This window comes from Lissotriton helveticus, chromosome 11 (assembly GCF_964261635.1).
Source record: "Lissotriton helveticus chromosome 11, aLisHel1.1, whole genome shotgun sequence".
NCBI classification, from domain to species: domain Eukaryota; kingdom Metazoa; phylum Chordata; class Amphibia; order Caudata; family Salamandridae; genus Lissotriton; species Lissotriton helveticus.
Window position 1 is genome coordinate 1,055,775,700 of NC_136072.1, and position 23,929 is coordinate 1,055,799,628.

General features: G+C 45.3%; 1 long non-coding RNA gene across 1 annotated transcript in view; it reads right to left on the bottom strand.

Moving 5' to 3' along the window:
• LOC144792510 (uncharacterized) overlaps window positions 1–23,390 on the bottom strand; it is a 182,349-nt gene extending 158,959 nt beyond the window's left edge. Inside the window, exon 1 of the long non-coding RNA XR_013602574.1 lies at window positions 23,224–23,390. This is a non-coding gene — a long non-coding RNA (uncharacterized LOC144792510). The remainder of the gene's footprint in view (window positions 1–23,223) is intronic.
• Window positions 23,391–23,929: the final 539 nt, after the last annotated feature.

Here is a 23,929-nt window from a genome sequence, read left to right on the forward strand (position 1 = left end):
CCGATGCACCGCACGGGTGGGGGGCCAGTTTGTGGCCCCTGGGGGCCGTTATTGTTACAGGGCCATTTTTGCAGCATAGCTGCAAAATTGGCCCTGTAACAAAATCGTCCGAAACCCGGCCCTGGCAAAGAGCTTGGCGGCACCCACAAACCCCTCCTCCCCCGGGGAGGGGGGAGGCGAGCACTTTGCCAGGGCCGGTTTTGGTTCCCAGTCCCCTGGCGGCTACTACCGGGACCCGACCCCACCGGTGCCATCAGGGCCATCTAAGATTGCTGCGGGAGACAGTCAACAATAGTACTAGGCACAGTCGCTGCTTGCGGCCAGTGGGGAGTTGCTGCCCATCGCTGTCTGTGTTCTGAGTCAGGTCAATTTTTTTATTTATTTATTAAACTGTGCGATTACTTAAAATCTTTACAGTATAAAACACAAAGAACATCATCCCCCCTCCCCAATGTACCCGTCGCCCAGTAAAACCATATATACAACTTTAAAATAAAATAATGACTAATTTTGCCCCTTTTTGTCCAATCAAAGTTCTGTTAGAGGAAGGAAGGTTTTTGTCTATTCCTTAGATTCAAGCCAATTAGAGCCTTGGGAAAGTGTGGAGGTTTGACATGAACGTCTTCACTGCGCATCACCAAGGATGGGTTCTTCATTGGACCCTTGTCCGACCCTGGTATAGTTTCTGGGTCCGGTTGTTCCAGATACTTAGCGGGAGCTCCCTGAGTTAGCTATAAACTGACAACCGTTTGTGCTCCAGATGGTGTTCCTTACACAGTGTCAAGACCCTTAGGATGTATGGCCTTTTGATGGAGGTCGAGTGCCATTTTGACTTGATGGATGGACTTACCGACCCTAGCTAATAGTCAGGTCAGTGAGATTTGTATTTCTAGCATCTCGTGGCCAATGGGAGAGAGAAGTTGATGTGCGCCGAGTTGAGGTGCTGAGCCCCCATGTGAAGCTGTTCTGCTGCCTCGGGTGTCTCTCTTCTCAGTGAAGCTATAGGATAGCTGGTGATGGTCTGTGCTCTCGGCTGTTTATTTCTTGGTAAATGAGCCCCCCCTTCATCGGAACTCCTTGCTTCTTCAGAGCCGCAGGTCTCCCCTCCTTCACCAGTGAACTGGCCAACTGACGGGGATGGGAAGCTCTCTGCAACAATCATGGCTCCACTCGCCATCAGGCCACCCAGAGCCTGGAGCAGTTGCTGTGCTATGAGAGGGGCTGATGTCAGCCACCTCACTCTTGCAGTAACTTCAACACTTTCATCAGACGATGCTGGCCCCTAGTATATCACTGTGAGCCTTATAGAAAATAGTGCAGCCAGACACCACAAGGCATAGAGATACATGGCATTTTCATAAGGTGAAGCAAGTAGTGAGACAGTGTACAGCGCACTAAGACACACACGGCCGAGTGTGTGTTTAAATTAAATTCATTGGCAACACACAATCAGGCCACTGCCAGCAGTCAGTGGGTGCTGGTCGTACAGTCTGTGTCACATTACAACATCTACTCTAAAATGACACTCTCGATGCTCAAATGGGTATAATTTATGACTATTGAAATGTTTCTCTCATCTTCATTGCTTGATTTTACTTATAGACACTCATAGTCCTTTAAACATGACTCATAAAATTATGGTAATGTCACATATAGCACTCTGAAACATTGGCAGCTATGTGTAATTTAAAGAGAAAATGTGCCTTCTTAATGTGAAAAGCTAACGGTCCTGGGAGGGTTAATTCCGAGAGCTGAAATGATTCAGCTGCAGTGGGAGGTAGGGTCTCCTCTGCCATGACACCGTCGTTCGCTTTTGGTTTCATAGCAGAGAGACTCGCTGACTCGGAATTACTTTTCTTTCAAATTCTCAAACGTATGGGCATGTCGTGCCCCATTAATTGTGAAACAATTAAATGTGAGATTTTAGGGTACAGTGCACGCCCCCCCTGAGGTGGCCTTGCGCCCCCACAGATTGAAGAACTCTGCTCTACCTGGAGATAAACAATCATTTTTCAAAAAAATGCAGTTTTGCAACTTCTATGTGTTCTACATTAAGCAGCACACATATAAGTTACAAAATGGCATTTAAAGATTGCTTATGTGCAGGAAGGGGGACCTTCCTGCACATAAACAACCGTCCCCTCCACGCAGACACCCTTGCAGTATGAATGAATGAAATAAATCTTATAACGCGCTACTAAGCCCAAAGGCATCATTGTGCAAGGTTGCCTGCGTTGGTACTAGGCTGCTAAGTGTAGTACCAGCGCAGGGGGAAACGCAGTGCTGCACCATATTCTTGTAAACTAGCCTAACTAAACTAGGTAGCACCTTACTCCACCACTTCCCTTGTAAATGTGCTAGGGCTCATTGATATGATGATAATTAATACAATGCTATGGTGCCCTCTACAGTTTGTCTGATCATTTGCCATTTGGGCTTATTTTTATTGGCGAATGTACAAGCATGGTGGAGATCAAAATAGCTCATATATGCTGGCTGCCTCAAGAGTCATGCTTTACACAGATTATATAGTCTTATTTTAAGCCCTAGAAGTAAACAATACTGTCAGATTGTTTAACTTGATATTCAAATTTTCAACTGCCTCGAGTTACTGTATTAAATATTAGCCATAAAGTATATTAAGACATGCTACTGATGGAAAACCTCTCCTGGAATTACAGGGCAAAAACGATGTATTGCTGAAACAATTAGGACTGGAAGGGTCACGTAATCAGAGGTATATTGGTGGGATTAAATCCAAATATTTTCTACACTCAAGCAAAACTTTAAATGTGTGGGCATGTCCCATTTTCACGAGAGAGATGTTTCAAGTTGGTAAAAATTATCACATTACCGTTGTTTTTCCATACCCTCCCTTGCTTCATGAGAAAGGATTTTCTTTTATAAAACGACATTAATATGGGCAGAAACATATAATAAAAAAAATCCAGAGTTTTATTTCGCGCGAACTTAACACAAAGGTATCAGAGCGCTTTACATGAGCACCAGTTGCTTTACACAAGGACACATTCATTTTGTTAGGCACGGGGAGATTCCGTGATTTGCTCAGAATCACAGGATGCTGAGCGTCATTGCCAAGACTTGAACCCGGTTCCCCATATTTGAGATTGACTGCCCTAGCCGTTCAGGCCAGAGCCGTAACTGGGCGGCGGGCCCCCAGGGGTCATCGGTAGGCAAATGGCTGATGCTGCCTTAGGCATAGACAACTTCCCTCAGCCACCTTACAAAAAAAGGGTGGGGGCTGTAGCTTGCCTAGGGCAAGGGGCAGCGCAGGTAATTTGTTATTGCTCTCCCCTGAGGCGGAAAGCCGGGGGAATCTTTCTTTACCTGACATAGTTTGCAATTAATATACGTCGCTGATCTACGAACAACGCATTTTAAAAACTGTAACATATTTTAAAAGGTGTTTTTTTAACTTATCCTACCTCGTGGGTGAGATTGCTTCACCAGAGGTCTTTGTTCAGTTGCCAGGCACAGCGCGCTGCAATCAGGCGCCCTGACCTCACCTGACCCTCCCGAGGCGCCATCTTGGAGAGGGAAGGTCAGCGCTGCAGTGGCTAGAACCCTCCCGTCCTCCCAGGATACTTAAGGCAGGGCAAGGGGCCGCGCAGGTAATTTGTTATTGCTCTCCCCTGAGGCGGAAAGCCGGGGGAATCTTTCTTTACCTGACATAGTTTGCAATAAATATACGTCGCTGATCTACGAACAACGCATTTTAAAAACTGTAACATATTTTAAAAGGTGCTTTTTTAACTTATCCTACCTCGTGGGTGAGATTGCTTCACCAGAGGTCTTTGTTCAGTTGCCAGGCAATCAGGCGCCCTGACCTCACCTGACCCTCCCGAGGCGCCATCTTGGAGAGGGAAGGTCAGCGCTGCAGTGGCTAGAATCCTCCCGCCCTCCTCTGCCCAACCACGAATAAAAACATGGGATCATCCCGTCCGCGCAGCGGGCGGGCGCAGCGGGCGCGCCTGCGGCGCGCTAAAGGCAAGCCCGTCTGCGCCCGTCCGCGCCGAGACCGGGCCGAGGGCCACGACCCCTGGCCCAAATCCTAAAGATCCCCTCAGGGTTTACCCAGAGGATGTTCTTCGCAATCTTAGACCACAGGTGAACCATGCTTGTACCACATTTGATTTCTGTAAAATGGCAAACAAAGTCGAAAGATACTGTCCTCACTGCCAGTTTATGATATCAAATTATGGCGAGAAGAACGTCATAAAACAACATCCTATAATTAAGAATGTTGCCATGGCCCTTATTAATGCACGATCCCTATGTAAACATAGCCAGGAAATTGCTGACTTAATAATAGATTTTCAGCTAGACATTCTCTTTATTACAGAGACGTGGACAGACGACTCGTCCGACCCGGACGTCGTCATTGCCACCCCCAAGGGTTACAAAGCCTATAGACAAGATAGACCCAGAAAGAAAGGTGTCGGGATCGCCATTATAGCCAGAGAAAATCTGGAGGTTACAGTGACTCAAATACAGGACATCTCGTGCGAGGCTCTGATGTTCGTAATCAAACTTAGCCCGCACTTTAATTTTAAAGGGCTTCTTCTATACCGGCCCCCAGGAGTCAAAACCGGCTTTTTAACCAGTTTTAGCACACTTCTGGAATCTTTGGCCTTAGAGGATTCGATCACAGTATTAGGTGATCTGAATTTTCACTTAGAGGATAATAACCATAAGGAGACACGAGCCCTCATCGCGGATATGGAAACCCTGGGGCTCCAACAGTTGGTTACTTCACCCACTCATCGAGCGGGACACATTTTAGATGGCATATTTTCTAGTGTCCAGGGGCTCGATGTACTGGATATTCTACCTATGCCCTGGACAGATCACTATGCGGTTTTCTGTACCTTGGTCATGGATAGAAGCCCAGTAAAAGTTACCACTCCCCTCCAGTCAACCTCCTTTAAAGCGTGGCATAATATCAACCAGTCGGATTTAAAAAACCAACTGGATAACACCCGTCCGCTAATTACGTCTAATTCCAACATGGCCATACAACAATTCCACGACTGGTTGGGACACGCCATGAATTCTTTAGCTCCCATTAAGAAAATATCTAAGAATAGGTCTACCCCAACTGCACCGTGGTATACAGAAGAATTAAAATCACAAAAACAACAGAACAGACATTGGGAAAGACAATGGAGAAAGACTTACAGCCCAACAAGCAAGACTCGATATAAAGATGCCTTGGCAATATACAAAAATATGATCATAAAGGCAAAAAAATTGTACTACATTACGCAAATTGAGCAGGCAAAAAATTCCAGCAAAAAATTATACGACATAACCAAAGCTCTCTCGGGTAATACCCCTGACCTGACTCCACCCCCTTCTCAAGACATGTGTGATGCTTTGGCCAATTTTTTCTTTACTAAGGTCGACGATATTTATCAAGCCTTCACGGCTAAAACCACTCGCACCAAGGCCCCCACCATCACTCCTGAGGTTCCAAAATCCATCTTAGCACCATCCTTTACTAATTTTACCCCTCTTACCGAAGACCAGATATTAAAAATCGTCTCGACAGTCAAAACTGGATCCAGGTTGGATCCTTGTCCACTGTCGGCTCTTTTTCCTGTGATGGACTCGATAATACCAGTTTTGACACAAGTATGCAACTCTATCCTGCTCTCAGGGATATACCCCCTTAACTTAAAAACCACACTGCTTAAACCACTGCTAAAGAAACCAGGAGCCGATAAGTCTGAGTTAAAAAACTACCGGCCTATTGCCAGTCTTCCGTTCATGGCCAAAGTGGTGGAAAAGGCCATGAACATACAACTATCTGAGTATATAGAGACACACAAAATGCTAGATGACACCCAGTACGGTTTTTGGAAATACCATGGGACCGAAACCGCCCTCATCAAAGCATCAGATGATGTTAGACTAATAAGAGATCAGGGCGGGACAGCAGTTCTGGTATTGCTGGACCTTTCAGCGGCCTTCGACGCGGTCGACCATAGCATTTTGGTCGACCGTGTTGGGACGATGGGCATCTCCTCCACGGCAAGAGATCTCCTCGCCTCATTTCTCACTGAGAGAACGCAGGCCGTCACTCTTGGCCCCTACCAATCTGTCAAATTGTCACAGCCGTGTGGTGTACCTCAAGGCTCATCCCTAAGTCCGACACTTTTTAATATCTATGTGTCGGACCTGCCAATGTCATCAAGGCACATGGGATGAGCCTAACTTCCTACGCGGACGACACTCAATTGGTTATGGCAATAAGAGGCGACGGAGAAGAGGTCGCCAAACGATTTCAGAGAGGACTGACGGAGATAGGTGAGTGGATGGCCGTAAATTGCCTAAAACTCAACTCAGAAAAAACCGAGGTAATGATCTTTGGACAACTTTCACCGGATTGGCCCTCCTCTTGGTGGCCCCAAACATTCGGTGCCCCTCCTAAACCGGTGACCAAAGTAAGAAACCTAGGAGTAATCTTTGATGATCGTTTAAACTTCATGGATCATGCCATTAAAGTGGCTTCTACAGCCCACCACAAACTACGCATGATTCGGAAAATAAGCCCTTACCTCCCAACAACTGCCATTAAAACACTGGTGAGCTCACTAGTCCTGACATCATTGGACTATTGTAATGGGCTCTTCATTAACTCACAAGTCAGAGTTATAAAAAAATTACAGACCATACAAAATGCGGCAGCTCGCCTGCTCCTTGGAATCCCTAAGTTTGCACCTCTCTCAGACGCAATAATAAAACTACACTGGCTGACGATTCAGAACAGAGCCAGATTTAAATCACAGTGCATAGTTTACAAAGCACTAAATAAACAGGGCTCGCAGTTCTTAATAGACCATCTGCGTCCTTACCAACCAACACGTCAGCTGCGTTCCGCCAACAGCAACCAACTATCGGTGCCTCGTACCAGGACAGTCATGTGGGGAGATCGACGTTTTGTGGTAGCAGCTTCCAAACTCTGGAATACTCTGCCTCAGGACATCAGATCATGTCCCACATTGCTCCAATTTCGCAAAAAACTGAAAACCTGGTTGTTCAATAAATAAATGTCATGGTATGGAGCACGAGGTCAGAGCAACTAGCTTAATAACACCGAGCTGGCAAATTAATCCGCGCCAAGACACCTTCGGGTATATGTTGCGCTTTACAAGTGTCAAAAAATAAATAAATAAATAAAAGAAAGCCCGCCTGGGGTAGAAGAGAGGTAAGCAACCACAGTGGATTGGACATGGCTGTCGTCTACATGATTCAAAAGAAACAATGGGATGCTATCATGGGGCTAAAAAAGGTGGAGGGGACTCCTGCAAACTGGCATTACGGACATGACTTGTGGCACACACTGCGATCATTTCCCCACGCATACCAGAAGGAATGGTAGTAGTTGCAGTGGACACAACGTGGTCAGGTGGTCAAGGCAATCAAATTTAAAGAACCCCAGCGTACAAGTGGCCAGAGGGAGAAAAGAACGGATTCCCTGAGCTCTGGGGTGCGAAACAGCAGGGCTAATGGGAAACTTAGGGGGTAGCGGGTTGCACCAGTGGCGTAGCAGCAAGGGCGTGGTGGTCCGCCCCATGTGGCACGAGTTCTGGGGGCGGTGCCCCCCCCCAACTCTTACCTGTCGTCTTCGGCCCACCATGCTCTTCAGTGCGGCCGTCACAGGGCGGCAACAATCTGAGGAATTTGGCAGCATCCCCTGCCCCCACTCTTTAATGTGGCAAACGCAGGGACTGCCCCAGGTGTTCCAAGGTCTAGCTACGCCACTGCTCGGGACTGGCTGCCAAGGGCCAGCAAGAGAATGCAAGCGTTTTGGAGCAATTTGAAGCAAGGAATCCACTGTAGGGTGCATGCACCCCTTCCTTATGCATATCCAGACATATCAACAAATACATGCAAATATAAATAAGAAAGGATTTATGAATGAGATTGTGTATCACGTGTTTAGAACTACAGAAATGTTCTGCCTGCATGTGGTAGTTAACCATAATGCTCTGCACAAGGGCTTGAGTGTGTTCGTGTAGGGGATACAGCTCTGCATCAAATAAGGGCGCTGAACTTGACGAAGTTTGAGGATTATTATTTGGCCTCCATAAACCTGCGCTCCTCCATATCCTGCTCACCGCTTAGCAAAAATCCTGATTCTGCTCAGTTAAAATATCTGACCCTCAGGATTGGCGTCCTCTCACCGAGCCCTCCTTACCATCAGCTAATCTTGGCAAAACCTTGGATGCTATTGAGACTTCACAAAATGCCATAGAAACTAAAATGTTTCATGGCATTGACTTTAATCTACTCCGGGAAGACCAGTACAAGCTTGCTGAAAGAATCATGAACAATGAATTGATAATGAGCGGAACTTAACCCTTGTAAACAGGGCCCCAGAAAGCAATTAGAAGAACTAATGGATATAATCAGATTCCTTGAGGGCAGAAGATTCCGAAGTCTGTTCTTGGCACTACAATCTCAAGGTTGCAGGGGTGCCAGAGGGCAGAAAGAGCCTTAAATCCCCCCTCTTCGTTGAGCAATGGATATAAATAGAGGTGGCCCCAAACGCTCTCCAGCATGCTCGCAGTTGAGAAACCACACAGAACCCCTAGTCGGCGCATCCCCTGAGTGTGGCACCCAGAATACTATTGACCAGATTGCACTAACATAGGGACAGAGACCATCTACTGCAACATTCTCATAAAGCTGGCCACTTCGACATGGATGGCGGTAAACATGTTCTGTTCCCTGACTTGGTCGTGCATCAGAAGTTTGCCTCCTTTAATGGTCTCAAGTGGTGTCTGAAGGAGCTGAGCTGGCATTATGCCCTCACCTTTCCAGCAAAGCTGAGAGTAGTTGTGGACCCGCAGGCCCAAGTGATTGCTTGAGTTCCTGTTCAGAGAAGACTCAACTTGGCAGTTCAGGCTGTACTGTTCCTATTGGAGCCGCACCAAGACTGATTTGCATACGGTTGGGTCAAATCTGAGGTGGCATGGTGAGCAAAAGGAAAATGGTTTGGAATGCTACCCCAAGTGATTTTCAGCAATTAGACTTATTGTAAGCATTCTTCCTGTCAAATTTTGTGCTTGAGGTGTCGACTTGGACACGCTGGGCCATCACAAACATCGAACCACCTGAACAGTTGCTAGTACAAGCCCTCTAGTCCAGGCAGGCACTTGTCTGCTTTGCTCTACAGGGGCATCCAAAATCATGTTGGGGTGGACCTGTCCAGGGCAAGGGATGAATGAGAGCTTGATGTGGGTATGGTCTTTCATGAGTCACAATAGGCCAAGATTGTAGAATATCCCCATAAACTTTCCTATAACTCACGTTTTCAAAATATCTAATTTAACGCACTGCACAGAGTATACCTGACTCTCAAATCGCTGAACAAATGGTTTCCCGATGGGAACTCTGAATGCCTACGATGCCATGATACCAAAGCTACACATGTTCTAGGGTTGCTCACATCTGTCCTAATCTGGAATAAGTTGGTTTAGCTTTCATCTGATATCACCATTCTAACTGGCACCATGGTTGATGTGACCCACCTGCTGGATCTCTTCAAGCGCTAAAAAACCCATAGGGATGAATCCAGATCCATTCTCACCCGAGGGCTAAGAAAACGATATCCTTGAATTGGAAGAGCAGCTGACAGCTTTGGTGCAGCAGTGTCTGGGTGCAGTAACGAGGTTGGTGGAGGCTGATAGCATGATGTTGCACGGAGAGGGAACCAGAGGCCTCCGCCAGCACCCATAGCATGATGTTGCACAGAGAGGGAACCAGAGCACTCTGCCAGCACCCAATAGCGAGATGCTGGGATAAAATGCTGATTGACCTGCAGGGACCCACAAAAGATTTATGAAAACAATACCGGAAATAAAAGAAGGTTGATAAGAAATACAATATGTCTTAAAATGTATTTATTTCTCATAGCCCTATTGGAGCAGATTTTGCCCTTGTGACAAAGTAATAGAGGTCAAGTGGGAGGTTTTCTTATTATTTGGGACCCACAAAAGAGGACACTAGAGGCCCCTGGTCTCTTAACAGTTTGACACAGGTATTTCACAACTTTCTTCTGTGCCACGCCTTCCTGGCTGTGCCGCTGCATTCAACTCATCAATGGCCATTTATATTCCACCACAAGCCTCCCTCCTCCCCCCACTCACTATGCATGCCTTCCCTAGGCAAGAGGTCCTAGACAATAGGGTACCAAGATGCACCAATGGTTGACGGTTTAAATGCCCTCCAATGCTGCTATCTATTATGCTTAGTCACTCACCACTATGTCCCATGCTCACAACTGATGTAGTCTCTTCAATAAATATTGTGCATGTTTGTGTTGCTTAATTTCATTATATTCTCTTGCTCACTGTATTTTGACTGTATGTTTATTTTACGCCAAGGGTCCTTACCCTCTGCATTGCTGCATAATGTTGCCCCTGGTGTGCTAAAACTTGTAGACTACAACTAACGGCCTCCTATGATGTCGGTCAGAAACCAAACCGCCCAACTCCTTGTCTGATTCGGTTCCGACCGACTTGCGGTCGGCGGTTCTGACCGACTGATTATGATTCTTTCGAATACCGTGCAGAAAGTCTCCCATTTACTTTAATGGGAGCCTGTGTTCCGACCAACAACACAGGCTCCCATTGAAAAAAGGGGTGGTTGCGGAAAACATTGCACCTTGTAGCGGGCACCCAATGCTTCCCACCACACTGTGCATGGCTTTACAGGGGGGTCCCTTGGTTACCCCCTCGACCCCAAACCAGAGGCCGCAGGATAAAGGGGGGACTGCCAGGGGCTCACAAAGTCCGTTTCTGACAGTCTTTTGTGTCGGACAGACTGAGTCGGAAAGGCTGTTGGAATCCAACATTGTAATCGGTCGGTCAGAAACGCGGTCCGCAGAGCTGTATGAACCGGCTCCGACCGACTGTCCCAATGCTGGTCGGAACGAATTCAGAATGACCGAACCATTACCCTGCATCGTAATTGGTCAGTCGGGATTTTTTCTGACTGAGTCGGAAACAGAGGTTCCGACACGGTTTAGGGAATCCGACTGCTGTTCAGAGCCTTTCTGACAGACATCGGAATCAGCCCCTATATCTTTTTGTCTCCTTGTGGTTCATGTTGTTCTCTTCACTTTTACACCTTTGCTGACAACTGCCGTGACCAATGCAGTGGCCCTCTCATTGTAATTCGTTGAAAACTTGATAAAAATGCTTTTAAAAACCCATGACCTCTCAGTCGTGAAACACAGTTTCTTGAGGGAATTAGGTTGTCTTCCTTTCTGGAAGAACGAGGGAAAATTATCCTTCACAGTACTGGAAATTGCTGTTATTCTTTTGGGAGATTTTTTTTAACAATTCAGTACAGGGGTGAATGAATCTTGCTAGCCAGTTTTGATATAGGTATGCTATCACCAATCTATGAATTGACTTTTTAGAAGCTGCAATGCAAACATTCCCCTGTGATCCAATTTATACTACTTATGGTAGTTTTTATATTTCTTCAAAAAAGACCAATGGAAATAGGGCAGTCATTTCATTGATATTATTATTTGAAGTTTTCTTTGTAACTGTTTTAAATAACTGTCAATAAACCTACTCTTCTTGTTTAGTGGAAGGGTTCTACCAGGAGGAAAGTTCAACTTTGCCGAAAATTGCACGATTTATGTGCAATTCACAAATGTGAATTTACACTCGTAAACTGCTCTACTGCCATGTAAAATTACACCAGAATGTTGGTAGAAATGGTGAACTTTTCATTACACTTCTCACCTGAGCTGAAGTATTATTCCACAACAGGACAGTTGGTGGACACCCACAAACTCCAAACCTTGTCTTCCTCATGCCAACCCTGGATAGGAGCTGGGAATTACGTCCGTCAATGGCAGGATGGGATTAGGACTCCTAAAATTGATGTGGTGTGTGGGATGGGGTGTCTGCACAAGAATCTTATTTCCCCAGTGGAGTAAAAAGGAAAAAAATAGGCAAGAGCAAATGCATTTTTGCTCAGCATTTACGCAGGTGTAAATGTACACTATTTACATTTACGCTTGTAATTCGTCTTGTAAAGCTGAGTCTATCACAGTTCTGTGATGACGATTCTTCCTCGTGCTTCAACGCGCCAGCTCCCTCCACAAGCCTCACAACCTTCTCCGCTGGGATGCCGCCTGATGAGCTGAAGCCCGGTTCCTTTCGTCAGACTTGCAAATTCCTTTCATGGGTAATCCATTAGAGAGACACCATCTCAGGTCTGGCACAGCAAATAGTCATCCAACACCTGTGTTCCACTCCTGGACCTCTTCTTACTCCCTATGTGTGGCTGATATGAAAATAAGTACAGCATTGAACATACAACAGGCAGACTGGTGTAATTCCCTGATGGACAGGCGGACCCAATCAGAGATGTGTTACTTTTGGATCCTTGGTGCTCCTCGAATCCTGGGGCATATTTCCTGCATGTTCATTGCCTTATCAGTGCATGAAGAGGGCCTGCTGCCCCCTTTCCCAGTCTCTTGGTACCTGTCTGGGCTACCCCCAGGCAGGAATGTTGATTAACTCTAGATGAGTAGGGCTGACCATCTCCCAGCAGAAAGGGAGGGTAAGTGTCAGCAGCAGGACTCTTAGCTAAACACTGATAATAAGAGATGGTGCTTTCACCAAACTTCTACAGCGACTAGGGAGGGGCAGGGGAAGGTGGAATGTCCAGTAGAACAGATACCAGTGTGGAATCCTCACCCTGTGAAGCCTCTGACTGCCAAAACATATAGGATAAAGGTAGAAAAAAATACAGGTAAGGCAGACTGCACAGTCTTTACTAGGAGGGAGCAGGTAGACAACCGTTCTGAGTATAGATTAATGTTGTCACCACTGTCATTCTACCACATCGTGGGCAGAGAGGGCAGTGGTCACTTTAAGTAAAAGAGGGGTGCACTGTGCATGCCCCCTTGACCTCAAAGCCAAACTCTAGGGTCTGTGTCCAATCCATGTAAACAGGGAGACCATCAGTGGATAGGCTACAGGGTGAACAACCCTTACAACGCAACTATTACAACGACATACCATTACCACGCAACTTTTACAACGCAAGTCATTACAACGACTTGCGCTGGGGGGCGCTCTAGGATTGGGAATAGTTTAGTTTACTATCCAACTCCTTCCCTACTATCCACGGGGACTGGAGTTGGAATAGTAAATTAAACTACTCACTATCCAGCACACTTGCGTGGTAAAGGCATGCGTTGTGAAAGCATGCGTGGTAATGACATACATCCGGCTACAGCAACTGTTCTGTGACCTGCTAGGGGATCAACACAGGCAGGGAAGAACGCTCTCCAGAGCCATGCAGAACACTTCCTATTCAACATGTTCACAGGAATTGTAGGGAATAAAAAAAAATCACAAATGTACTCTATCGGTATAAATCTGCAGGAGCGACTGGCGCTGGAATCTGGGGATCAGGGTTCGATCCCCGGCTCCGGCGGCAGGTTAGCCCAGCACCATGTGACTCTGGGCAATAGCTCGCTTAATCTTCCCGACGGCCCCCAGCGCCTAGAGACCCTTACGGGTGATTGTGCGCTTTACAAATGTGGATTATTATTATTATTATTATTATTATTTTTATGTGAATAACATCAGTAATTGACTGATGATTTTATGTATTCTTGGATTTTCAACGACATTGAGAACATACAGTGTTATAAGCCCTTCACAGATGTTCATTAAACTATGCATTTCCCATGAGGTTAATTTGAATAGCTTCACAGCAGGTCTTGCTTTGTATAGCTTCCATTCTCATACATACAAAGTAATATGTACTGTAACACAATAATAAGATGTTTTACAGCCATGGCACTCACCTGCTGAGTCTTGGCCAGGCCAGGAATCCACCATCATCTTGTCTTCTGTTTCATGGTGTCATTTTTGGAAGCAGATTCAAGGAGCTTTGGATTGCTTTCCAGGAGCTAGTGGTACTGTGGATGCATCCAAAGCACATTGTATTGGAAGGTTCTGGAATCAACTATGCTACTGGGCTGATCACAGGATGGAAAGATGTTTGCAGACTGCTGTCCTGTCAGTATTCTATTGACCTATACCACCCACACCTCTATGAATAAGAGGTAGCCACCTAACCGAGACTATGATCATAAGACAATGACCGCAGCACATCTTCACAAGATGAATCAGAGTCTGGTATGAGATGGTAACCAGGAACCATTTGTGAAATCTCCAGACTGCTGGAAGTGCTGCGAGCCACACCAGTGGCAGGCTGGGAGCGATGCAAATGTTGAATTAAAAAGCTAGCAGGAAAAGAGATCACTATGCTACAGATGAGAGATGAGAGGTGAAGCAACACTGCAGTCTTCTGCTTTTCTTGCTCCTTGATAGCCTACACGTGCCTTTTCCGTTGATTTTCTGGGCAGACACTACTAGCAATGTGCACGTCTTCCATATAAAATAATAATTCACACAGATGGCAACATTTCAAGGGGGTGTTGAGGATCATTTGTAGACAGTGGTTGAAGTGGGGAAAAAAGAAGGGGAACTGTGGAAGGAGAATTGAGAGGGTGGGAATAACCCGAGGATTGGGTCAGTGGGCGGAGTCAGAGGTATGGCCAGAAAGAGCAAAACATCCACATTTTTAGTATTTGGCATTTTACTGACCAGTTACAGCTTAAAATGTTATTTAATTCCACCAATGGAAACACATGTTTAAGGTTTAATGTGAGTTTTTGACATTAAAATACATTCACTAACTAGGATAAGTTTCTGATCAAAGAATGTCCCAAATATGCTTAAAAGTAGAATCAAAAGCCAATTGTCTCCGAGCCATACAGTTTCTGTCATCAGCACTTGTCCTCCCTTTTTTCACAAGAGCAGTTCAAACATGAATGGCAAATTATCCTAGTATGCAAATGTTTTCCACATAAGTATGGCTCTGCCATATTTGCAACATAATACATCATCTGCTGCATATTCTGACGATTTTAACTAAAAAATAGTTTGAAGTTCAGACACTTCAAAAAATACTAAAAAATGTGAAGTGGAGGGCCCTTTGCAAAGGTTGACTGGTCACCTTTCTCACTGATTCATTTGTATCTGGTACTACCGAGGCAAAATCTTTGCAGAGACATTAGTATGTGTAGAAATGTCAAAATAATATCAGAAAATGTACCGAATTACGCTGCAGCCTTTTTTTTGCTGTATAATTTAGTCAACACTGTAACATAATTTTGTCTTCCATTACTGCATAATTCCAGTGGCCCTGAAGCAGGCAGCACATATTAAAAGTGCTAGTGCATGAAGCAGAGAGACTAAAGTTTGCAAACTTAGGAGCCGATTATGATGGCGGACGGACTTGAGTCCGTCCGCCACCATAGAGTAGGAGGGACCGTCCGCAGGGGCAGCGGCGGTCCCTCCATACAGATTAGGATGTGACCGCCAGGGTGGCGGTCCATCCTCTATTATTAACATTGCGGCGGGTGGAGCTTCAAGCTGCACCCGCCGCAATGTTAAAAATGCATGCACAGCATTTGCATGCACAAAGCGGCAGGCACCGCGCGGTGCCTGCCGCTTTGTTTACGCAAATGCAGGGGGGTGCACCCCCCCACACCCCCCTTCACCCAGGGGGCCCGCAACGGGCCCCCGAAGGCAATCTCCGTATGCTTTTCCACGGCGGAAAAGCCGCAGTGGAAAAGCATACCTCTCTACGCGATCATAATATGGCTGGCGGTGTCTGATATTTTTTTTTTTCTTTTTTTTTTATAACAAGGGAACCCAATTGATACCTTGGGACCATGGGCAGACAATCTATTCTAGGGAACAAGGGTCCGTAGGATAATGTAATGACATATACAGTGAGAAATACAGACCTGAATCAGTGCTGTATATGGTAATTCCAGTACCCAGCCGGGCCTGGAAATTTTATTTAGTATATACAAGAGTTAAGGAGACCATGAAGGGGGTCAAAAACAACATTTGATAGGGTACAAGCCTGTACCTATCCAAGAGTGAGCTAACAAGCCGTTATAGAAAAAGAATGGAGAAAAAGGGAAACTAACAATTTCAGGCAAGAAAGAAGTGGGAGCCAACTGTCCCTTGCATTTAAGTCAACTGTGAAGCAAGTTTGGACATACAATTACTGCAATAAGATAGTCACAATCGATATACTGCAGAATTGTTTAGATTGTCGACGACGTTTCGATCCCCTGGCTCCTAATGAACCGGGATCATCATCAGGACTTGGTGTTAAGTTGCCTGTTTTGTTATTTGAAGCGCCTGTAAAAAATGAGGATAGAAGGAGAAAACAGAAAAGAAATATAATACATATTTACAAGTGCGAACAACGTCCATCGCATGTCAGACCGTTATTAAAGAATTCAGCATGCTTCTCCTTATAACTGTACAAAGCGGTGTACGCGGCACACATTCCGTTTTTTTAAAAAAGGTTAAAAGGATCAACCATTATGAAACGAGTGCAAAAACAACACAGGTGATGGTGGGTTCCGGATAGGTCACTATCCTATTGCCAAGTGTGTTATTACCGAACGTAAACATGCTAGCCTAAAAGATTGCTTGTGAAGGTTGTGGTTAAGTTGAGTTCTTAACAGCGAGTGCATATTGGGAGACTATGAACATGCAATCTCGTGAATTTCATGTGAGGTAACTGATTTCGATCTAGTGCCTAATGGAATTGCACGTGAATCGGCCGAGCTCGCAACGGTGCCTGGTGCGAATCGGAAGAGATGCAGTGGTACTCAGGTGGTAGAGGGGAAAGGGGCTGACCCGTGGGATTCAGTGTCCTAATACGGAATCATGAATCGGTCTGTGGGCACGGACCAGGTAGGAGGTAAATACTTAAAGGGAGTAGAGAAAGGGGTTAAAGGTCCGCATTTGTGCTGGTGAAGTGCCGCGACCGGGTGTTAATAATTATTATTTTACCTCAGGCTTCGGAAAGGTCACTGGGACTGGGATCCACGGGCTTTCAGGCGTGGAATCCCCTGGTTTGGTTTGGCGGAGATCGGTGCTCCAATTATAAACGAGTGCCAGCATTGGACGAATTTACGAAGCACGCTGCAAGATTAAGGAGGTGTCAAGGCGCCATATGGTTGTTGCGTGGTACTAATTACCTTACCAGAGCACGGGCGCTTACCTATTTTGGGCATCAAGGTGGCTCCAAAGTTGAGCAGTGAACTGGGGATCGGTGGGCTCAATGGCCTGTACATCCGACCACACGAGAATCCGGATAACAATGGAAGCCTGAAGTTCAGTCGAGTTACTAGGCAAGTGAAAGTGAAAACGGTCTTCTTGTTTGACACGGCGGCCATATTGGAATGGGGTCGTGTTTGAGAGACATGCATTAACAACCAGTGATAACCAGTGAGCGATTGAGTGACATGGATAAAAAGTGGTATATCATTGCAGAACAATAAGTTTGCTTGTTCTCAATTTCATTCAAGTATAGGCTAGCAATAGGCATCTGGAAAGTAACAACATATTCAATTACTAATCAGGATTCAGAAGGGCAGTCATGTAATAAAATTACAATTTCTACTGTAACCCGAGCAGGTTTTAAAGAAGTCCAGCCCAATCCTCTATCCGATTCAGTCCATTCTGGATTGTGTCCAGCAAAATTATACATTTAAGTTCTTCCTTATTTAGTAGCTGGGACATGTTTCCTCCTCTTGGCGGAAGCCTCAAGACTTTCAAGACAGTCCATCGAAAATCATCTTCCTTATGATTGGCATTGATGAAATGCTCCACCAGTGGGGCGTTGGGTGTTTGGCATCTGATGCGGCTTCTGTGCTGGCAAATGCGGGTTTTGACTTTCTGTGATGTTTGTCCAACATACAATTTGCTGCACGGGCATTGAATCAGATATATAACATTATTCGTGTTACAGTTAGAGAGGGAATTACTTTTGAAAGTGACTTTGTTAAACACCATGGATTTACCTTCAATGGTCAAGTCGCACACGCTACAATTACCACATTTAACATGTCCAACAATGGGGGACAGACCCCATACAGCCTCAAGTGTGGAAGGTTGTGAGGGACTGGGAAGGGCTGCACGGACCAGGTGATCCTTCAAGTTTTTACTTTTTTTGAAAGCAAATAAGGGTCGTTCAATTTCTACTGTGCCTGCATTAATGATTGGCCAGTGATGGAGTATCATTTTTCTCAGTTTGTTTGATAGTGGGGAAAACGTGGTTACGCAAGCTAACCTCTCCTGCTCTTACTTGGGAGTAGGTGTTAGCAGGGTTTCTCGGGGTCTATACCAGGCTCGTTTGAGAGCTTGTTTCACAATTCTTCTAGGGTAGCAGATTCAAGGAGCTTTTTATCCATGTCACTCAATCGCTCACTGGTTATCACTGGTTGTTGATGCATGTCTCTCAAACACGACCCCATTCCAATATGGCCGCCGTGTCAAACAAGAAGTCCGTTTTCACTTTCACTTGCCTAGTAACTCGACTGAACTTCAGGCTTCCATTGTTATCCGGATTCTCGTGTGGTCGGATGTACAGGCCATTGAGCCCGCCGATCCCCAGTTCACTGCTCAACTTTGGAGCCACCTTGATGCCCAAAATAGGTAAGCGCCCGTGCTCTGGGAAGGTAATTAGTACCACGCAACAACCATATGGTGCCTTGACACCTCCTTAATCTTGCAGCGTGCTTCGTAAATTCGTCCAACGCTGGCACTCGTTTATAACTGGAGCACCGATCTCCGCCAAACCAAACCAGGGGATTCCACGCCTGAAAGCCCGTGGATCCCAGTCCCAGTGACCTTTCCGAAGCCTGAGGTAAAATAATAATTATTAACACCCGGTCGCGGCACTTCACCAGCACAAATGCGGACCTTTAACCCCTTTCTCTACTCCCTTTAGGTATTTACCTCCTACCTGGTCCGTGCCCACAGACCGATTCATGATTCCGTATTAGGACACTGAATCCCACAGGTCAGCCCCTTTCCCCTCTACCACCTGAGTACCACTGCATCTCTTCCGATTCGCACCAGGCACCGTTGCGAGCTCGGCCGATTCACGTGCAATTCCATTAGGCACTAGATCGAAATCAGTTACCTCACATGAAATTCACGAGATAGCATGTTCATAGTCTCCCAATATGCACTCGCCGTTAAGAACTCAACTTAACCACAACCTTCACAAGCAATCTTTTAGGCTAGCATGTTTACGTTCGGTAATAACACACTCGGCAATATGATAGTGACCTATCCGGAACCCACCATCACCTGTGTTGTTTGTGCACTCGTTTCATAATGGTTGATCCTTTTAACCTTTTTTAAAAAAACGGAATGTGTGCCGCGTACACCGCTTTGTACAGTTATAAGGAGAAGCATGCTGAATTCTTTAATAACGGTCTGACATGCGATGGACGTTGTTCGCACTTGTAAATATGTATTATATTTTCTTTTCTGTTTTCTCCTTCTATCCTCATTTTTTACAGGCCCTTCAAATAACAAAACCGGCAACTTAACACCAAGTCCTGATGATGATCCCGGTTCATTAGGAGCCAGGGGATCGAAACGTCGTCGACAATCTAAACAATTCTGCAGTATATCGATTGTGACTATCTTATTGCAGTAATTGTATGTCCAAACTTGCTTCACAGTTGACTTAAATGCAAGGGACAGTTGGCTCCCACTTCTTTCTTGCCTGAAATTGTTTGTTTCCCTTTTTCTCCATTCTTTTTCTATAACGGCTTGTTAGCTCACTCTTGGATAGGTACAGGCTTGTACCCTATCAAATGTTGTATTTGACCCCCTTCATGGTCTCCTTAACTCTTGTATATACTAAATAAAATTTCCAGGCCCGGCTGGGTACTGGAATTACCATATACAGCACTGATTCAGGTCTGTATTTCTCACTGTATATGTCATTACATTATCCCACGGACCCTTGTTCCCTAGAATAGGCGGTGTCTGATAGACACCGCCAGCCATGTTATTGCTTTTCCGCCGCGGTCGGAAGGCAACCGCGGCGGAAAAGCTGCGGACTGAAAAACGATCCCCTAGCCATCCTAATCTGGCGGGGGTCTTTTTCAGTCCGCAGCGGATTTCCCGCATCCTCCGGGCCGGGGGTGGCTTCCGCCGGCCCGGAGGATGCGGGAAATCCGCAATCCTAATGAGCCCCTTAGATTGGTGCGCGTGCAAATCCTTCATTGCCAATCCCTGGTGAGTTGCACAACTACTGCTGAAACAAGGCAAATGGAGGTACCAATGGGTGAGGCATACTGGTCTCAAGGGTCCTGAGACCTCATTGACAGAGTCCCTGTTGCTTTAGAGTGTGCTGCTTCATAGGCCTGCCCGCAAGACTGGAGGTGAACTTCAGTATGGATTGTGGAGGACCGGCCTTCAAGGTTAGCACACACTTGTCACTGCTAGGGCCAACCTGCTGGTGCTAAGACACCGGGGCTTCTAAGAACTAGCAGGACCTTCTGAGGTCTAGCATGGGAATGTGCTCCCTCAGGAGAGTGGCCTGGTGGACTGGTCATGAAGCCTGAACCTGGTTACCCAGTTCCAAATTCGGCAGCTCTGGTCATAGTGCCACATCCTCTCCCCCACTGAACACCACACTGTCCTACTTAGAGAAGCTCGCACTGCCTTCAGCTAGAACCCAATCGTGCCCCACCAAAAACACCTGGATGCGACTCAATTTAAATGATGTGCTCGACAAGAGTATTATGCTGCCCGGAAAAAAATCTAACATCATTATGGAAAAAGCAAACACTCTTAGGGAATGGAAGAGTAAGTCAAACATGTGAAATGTAAGAAGGAACAACTTGGTAACCTTAATGCTTTTACACTCATTATTCAGAAATCAATGAGTGTTTTTGCCTGAAAAGTTAAGGACATGACTACAGGGTCCGGAAGGAACCCCTTTCAATGTCCATTGCTTATATACTTACACAATGGAAGCAGTATAGTTTAAAAAGACCACATCCCTAAACACAAAACCGCCTTACACATTTTATAAACCAAAATAAGGAAAACAGCTGATAAGGCTCACATTAAACATTTTCCACTCCACACATCAACCAGGCATTGCAATACCTCCAGGAACACTGCACTTCCCCACCCAGGGAAAACAATGCTGTTCATAAAAAAGACGAGAAAACGAAAGTAGCGCTTCACTGGCAAACTCTGTAAAGTGGTGCTAATGTGTTTGGGTGTGATTAAAACGATTCTGTCCACTTTGAGACCACTCTGTCTTGCTTTATTTCATTATTTATTTTTTGTATCTTAAACCTTTTTTTCTCTCTGTCCCGAGACTGCCATTTGGTATACATAAACGTAAGAAAAAGACGGACTTTCCCCTAAAAGTGTTTCTTCTTTTTTGGATCCATTTTTCAAGGGAACGAATGAAGGAAAGGAGAGGAAAGAGAGGGTAAGAACCGTTCCTTGAAGTCACGGTTTTCCGAAAGTGAGGAGCGAAATAGAGACAGAAAGAGAGGGAATAAAAGAAAGAAAGAGAGAAGGGGGGCAGCTGCCAGCAGCAGAGCAGGAGAAGTGGACTATGTATTTTGTCGTCTCTGGGTGAAGAAGGAAAATACAGAGTTCTTTTCATTCTCTGCCCACCTCTCCAAACAGCTGACCCTTATCTAATGGCCTTTTCTGCAATCCTGGGACACATTTTTAAAATGAAAAAAGTTGGGGAATGGATTCTGTTAAATGAAAGAAGTAGGGCATGCCATGTCCTGCCGACCCGTCAGCTTCGACCACTGTTTGAAGTTGAAATGCACATTCATTTCAGTTTTCCACAAATTGCACTTTCCGAGTAGTTTCTTCCAAAAAAATCTCCAGTCAAAAGTTAGACTTTTATATATAAAGCTAGGGCGTTCCTTTGAGCCAGTGGTTTTAAGTCACCTGTTTATTCAGCTGTAAATATGAGTGAATGTACAGTGATTCACGTAACGAGTTGACATAACCTAAAGGTGTCCATGCTGCAACTCACACTGCCTGTCTGTCACACTGCCATTTCAGACGAAAGAATAGTGCCACATAAGGGATAAAGTACTCTCTGCTGTGCATTATAAGGATACTGCAAGTCACTGAGGAGTTCCATAACTATATAGAAGAACGAGGATGAAGGCCGAGTTCCTTTATAAGGTTATGGAACTCCGAGGTAACTTGCAATATCCTTATCATCTAAAGCAGGGGGTGCTTTAACCCATATAATACACGGTTACATCATCACCTTTCCAACAAACCAGTTAAAACCTAGGTGCGTAGCTCTTTCAGAAAAAGAGAGCATGTTTGGACACAAGAATAAAAAAAATTTGAACCTCTCGCACAAAACTAAACACATTTAAAACCTGTTAGATATTTGTTCGAAAAAGACAGTAGAAATAGTTCATAAAGTAATTTTTAAAAAGCTGGAGTAACTCAGAATGTGTAGAAACATGCAGAAAGATTCACATTTTTCTATAATTTTCTAAAGAATGCAAAAAAAATAATCATGTTACTTCTGCTAGTCACTGTATGCTAGAAAATAGAGCAGAAGAAAAGGCACTTTTCATTTTCGTTCCTTTAAACAGCTGCCCGTGACCTGCCTTTCACCTGGGCTGCTGGCTCTGGCAGCAGGCATTGTAACGTCAGAACCCGACTGCAATAACGTATTACAGTTAAGGTCTGACGTCTGTTCTTTATAATCTGTGAGGCAGTGCGTCACTAAATGCCGATTATAAAGAAATGAGAGAAGTGCATTTAAACAGGGATTACACAATCCCATGCATTATATTATAATGGTAAAACGTTATTTAATTATAAAACAATCTGTTTTTTAAAAAGCACGTCGTCCCACAGTTTTAGTTTTTAAAAGTCTTATATATTTGGTGCAATTATTATCCAAATAATGAGAATTTGCAGGGCAAAGAAATCTCAGCGGGTGTTGCTAAGATTCAAACTCCTGACCGTACATAGCTTTAGCAAAGAGCCTCAGCGCGCAGATAACACAAAGAGCCTGTCTCACTGGGCAATGATGAGAACAGAGGAATATGGAAAGGACATTTTAAAGTACGAGTCACCTCCCACAAACAGCTCAGCCACAGTCACTGCTTCCGATGCCAACAATGCAGAGCTGGAAAGTGTACGTCAATTGATCATACGACCCGTCGAAGAAGGCTCCAGTTGTTGCTACAGCAAATAAAACAGTTAAAAGGCATTGCATAGCTATTGCTTCGAAAAGACTCACGGTCTCGCGCAGCTTCCCTTCAGAATCCACAGCTCCAGACTCACAGTCCTGCTTCGACTTTGTAATGTAAGACTGGAATTGGCACTACTGCTGTATATATGTGTATATGTATATATATATGTCAGAAAAGACGTCATCCAACAAGATCCCTTGTCACAGTGGAAAAATAACGCCAGAGCGAGACCACAGCTAAGTGCTTATCTTCTTGGTGCTTTATTTAGTGCTAAATATTCGCCAGCAATCTGTCATGACGCGTTTCGCCTCACAAAGAGGCTTGGTCACATAGTTTGTCAATGACATAGAAGAGGGTTTAAATAGTAAAAACCACTGCAAAATCAGCTGTACATTGTTAATAGTTAATGAACATAGAAAAAATACTGTACAAAATGTCATGGCAGTAAGTAGCAAATTTAGGGCATAGTGCCCATAGCAATGTAAACATTTCTCTCTTTAACATAAATGAAAAATATGTACAAATATACACTACAAAAAATGCTTAAAGATTGCTAAAAAGAAGCCCCGAGCGCGGGGCACACCGTTCAGCGAGGGAGCGTCCAGGGACAAGGGGGTCTCCTGGGCGCTCCCCACCTCTTTATTCCCGAGGGGCCAGGCGGCCCCTCCTTTAGCCCGCCCCCCCTGACCCGGACCTTCTACCTTGGATCCGGGTCAGGGAGGCTGCCGGCCAATCGGCGGTGGGTCGCGCCCC